Here is a 4,025-nt window from a genome sequence, read left to right on the forward strand (position 1 = left end):
GCTCTAAGAGCCATTTCGTTCGCGAACGACCCATCACTAAAACGAAGCAGAGCAGAATACACTGACATAGGACAAGGACTATCAAAATAAAACATGAAGCACAAGACATTCAGAAAGACGCAGACTCAGAGTCATGACATATAGAGACATATAATATGCACAGAAAACCAGCAAGAAACCAAAGCCATGAATCACAAATAATCAAGCAATATAATTAAGCAAACATAAAACACTGGGTCATAGACCCAGTACCGTGGCAGAGACACATAACACTTGTTACATGGTTTTAATTTATTTAAACACCCTCACTCATACTTTCCTTAAATGCTATCCTGTTTAAAAGATGTTTATTTAAAAATAAAAAAGGGAAAGAAGATGTACACAGAGTTTGACATCCCTGAAGTGTAACTGATTTTGTGTTATAAAGTTTAAAACTGTTTAGTGGTTCCTTTTTTTCTGTTACAGTGTATCTTAAACCAAGAACACTTCCTGTTTCTCTGCTCTGTGGCTCCCGCTGAACACATAAAACTTTATTTTACAATAACAATTAATTCGTTTTCCTAAACCAGCTGATCTAGATTTAGAGACAGAGGGTCAGACAGAAAATACTTAGTAAAAATAATTTGTTAAACGTTTTTTACTTCATTCCTATTTATGTTCACAGAAATGCATCAACATATCTGCCAGTTTACCAGTGGGACTCACTGCTGTGTTTTATGGAGAATAAAACATAAGATGGCATTTATTAGTTCCAGACTTGGTATATTCACATAGTTACAGCAGGAGAATAAACAGGGTAGGAATATAAATAGAGGAAAGATGTGTGCAGAGACCACACAGGATATTCAATAATGTTAGAAATAACCGATAATCACTAAAAGCAGCTCAGATGTGTCTGTAATCTATCTGTCTAAAACTAGCTGTTAGCTTTATTATCAGGAATAATTTACTTTTATTATAAGACATAAACAGAGAGACTGAAAAGACAGATCAGTAAAGAAAGAGCATTAACTATTCATTTTGATCCTCTCAAACTGTCCTTTAAAGCATCAATCATTTTTAAAGTTCTGCGTGTAAAACCACAGCAGCTACTTCCTGCTGTCAGTCTGATCAGACCTCTCACTGCAGTGTGTGCTGCTTTGTTAATAATATTATTCATGCTGTGAGAAAGTGTTTGCTTTGTGCTCTGTGGTGAAGTATCTCCAGCTGCACTGAAACAAGATGGCAGCTTTGTGGTCGTCCAGCTTGTTTTTCTCAGAAATGCCCCCCAATGCTTTGTGGTCAACAGCAGGTGTTTAGAGGAGGAAACTCTGAAAAGCTCATGCAGTTTGTAAACATCATCACTTAATTGTTTCATAATGCTGCAGAAAGTAAATTAAGTGTTGCTATAGCTGTGTGTGGTATAGATTTGCAGTTGTTGTACCTCACTAAATTAAATGTATGTTATTGTGCAGTGACTGATTCAGTGGACTCAGCAGTGAGACCTGAAAACATCAGTTATGGGCAAACAATCATCAGAACAAGGAGGCCCAGGTACAGCTGATCTTTATCTTTAATTTTGAATACAGACAAGCTAGCTGCTCAACCAGTTTCCAGTTATTATGCTAGGCTAAACAAATTGTATTCCTTTTTCCTAAAGCATATAGTTAGGGCTGGATCAGGTGACCCTGAATCCTCCCTTAGTTATGCTGCAATAGGTGTGGACGGCTGGATGGATTCCCATGTTGCGCTGAGTGTTTCTTCTTCAGTCACCTTTCTTACTCAATGAAGCAAGTTTAATAAAGAATGGCCTCTCACATCCCTCAGCTCTGAGGTGCCTGCTGAATATAAGCTGTATCACTTCCACTTTCCCACCCTGTCAAACTGTTTGTGTCATCTAGTCCAATCACCTTTTCTAGGCCAATCAGCATTCATGCCGCGTACTTTAAATCTTACTGCACATTGGTCATTCTCCTTTGCAGACGCCTTTATAGCACCCACCTCCTCCTTATATCCGCCTCGCATTACTCAAGCGCCATTCAAGCCACCTGGATCTCCACCACAAGCATCTAGACTCCGGGGGGGGGGTTCTGCTCTAATCCCTTTCACAGCTGGGGTTCCATTCTGCCAAGACAAGCCATCAGAGTCTAATCACCAAATATCTATCTATATTCTCTTAATCAATAAATCATGTTAATTCTTTCTAATGATCTGTCCTTACTGAACTGTATGTTAACAGACCTCTCTGCATTGAATCATATCTGTTATTAACCTCTGTCTCTCTTCCACAGCATGTCTTTATCCTGTCTTCCTTCTCTCACCCCAACCGGTCGCAGCAGATGGCCCCGCCCCTCCCTGAGCCTGGTTCTGCCGGAGGTTTCTTCCTGTTAAAAGGGAGTTTTTCCTTCCCACTGTCGCCAAAGTGCTGCTCATAGGGGGTCATATGATTGTTGTGTTTTTCTCTGTATGTATTACTGTAGTGTCTACCTTACAATATAAAGCGCCGTGTGGTGACTCTTTTTGTGATTTGGTGCTATATAAAAAAATGAATTCATGCTGTTAGTAAAGTTTTAATTAATTCAAATGCTTCCTACAACAATGCAGCAAAGGTTATTATAGTATACATTGGAATATAGTATATACATTTTATATATAAATTTAAAGCCACTTAGTGGATTGTTGTTGTGGATTATGTGACAGTCACATTCAAAGTGATGAGTCACAACTTCTGAAAGTTATTCTCAGCAGAAACTCCTCTTTAATTATCTGACCTATTTTCCTGCAGCCATATATGAATATAAGGTTATATATTTGTTGTTTGTCTCATGTTACCACAGGGCTCATTAAGGCATAACCTGTTCAACATGTGGATAGTAGAGAAGATGGACAGATTCACCTTTTGTGTTCTGAGTCTGAAAAGAATGTGCTGTCAACATTCATGTGTTACTTGTCTTTTTTTTAAAAGAAAATTGCCAGAAAAATAAAATTCATTTTTTGGAACTGGGCTCTTTATTGAACTTTACGACAAACACACAAATACCTAAATATCAAAAACAAAATTTTTTGCACTATCGGGGACTTTTGAAAAATTTAGAATGTGAGAATTTTCTGGGGGGAAAAAAATCAGTGATGATGTCATAGTCTCAAAAACTCAAAATTTCATGTATCAAATATGATACACTTTTGAAAAAAAGGACACCTTTTGAAGGTTCGTTCTCCAGTTGTTCAAATTGAGGAAGTATCTGTTAAGACCCACTGATCTAAATTACAAATGATTTCATAGGAAACCTGTTGGGATGAAAGTTAAGGGAGATGAACAAATTAGGTTCCACAATTATTTAATTCAGTTGGAGAAAGTATAGTCATCATGAGCAGTTTGAATATAATAATCTCACACACTGCATATTGCTCAGGTGTCATGTGATGAGGGGACAGTGTGGAGATCAACAGTAAATAAGAAAACAAAAAGAAGCCAAACAGAAGAGAGGTTAAAAAATAAGCAGCATTTTAATAGGTCTAAACACAATGAAAGAGCAACAAAGCTATATCAAAAAGAACAAAAAGAAAAGTCACAACACAAACTAAAGGGAGGGAGAACAGAAACAACAACCAACAGGCCCACACAATTATTCATGTTGCTCCCAAAATCAGAAACTCGAAAAACACCGCTGGGGCTCTCTTTCTTAAGTGGATCTCACACTCTAGAAAGCAGAGAAAAGAGGAGCAAACAGAGAACCAACTATAACCTCACGATGGATCTCAACTAGCCGTGTTGAGCCGTGTTTGAGGATTAATTACTAAATAAATCCAGTTGCAGACTGAGGAAAACAAGCTGTAACAATGAGCAGAAAGAAAGCAGCACTACATGTATATACCCACACAGCCCCACTGTGTAATATCAGCAGTGTTGGGTAAGTTACTTTAAAATAGTAACTTAGTTACATTACTAGTTACTTCTCTCAAAAGTAACTCAGTTACTTCAAGTTACTCGTTACTTTCAAAGTAACTAGTTACTAGGGAAAGTAACTTTGGTTTTACTCAGAATT

General features: G+C 37.5%; 1 long non-coding RNA gene across 2 annotated transcripts in view; it reads left to right on the plus strand.

Annotated features, from left to right (window-relative positions):
• Window positions 1-2,323, plus strand: part of LOC102289512 — a 4,470-nt gene extending 2,147 nt beyond the window's left edge. Inside the window, exons 4-5 of one of the 2 annotated variants that reach the window (XR_006053730.1) lie at window positions 1,455-1,533; window positions 2,271-2,313. This is a non-coding gene — a long non-coding RNA (uncharacterized LOC102289512). Of the gene's footprint in view, window positions 1-1,454; window positions 1,534-2,270 lie in introns of both variants that reach the window. The other variant, XR_001335995.2, reaches the window with a different exon arrangement.
• Window positions 2,324-4,025: the final 1,702 nt, after the last annotated feature.

This window comes from Haplochromis burtoni, unplaced genomic scaffold (assembly GCF_018398535.1).
Source record: "Haplochromis burtoni strain Fernald_Lab_line unplaced genomic scaffold, NCSU_Asbu1 Contig_1767, whole genome shotgun sequence".
Lineage (NCBI taxonomy): Eukaryota > Metazoa > Chordata > Actinopteri > Cichliformes > Cichlidae > Haplochromis > Haplochromis burtoni.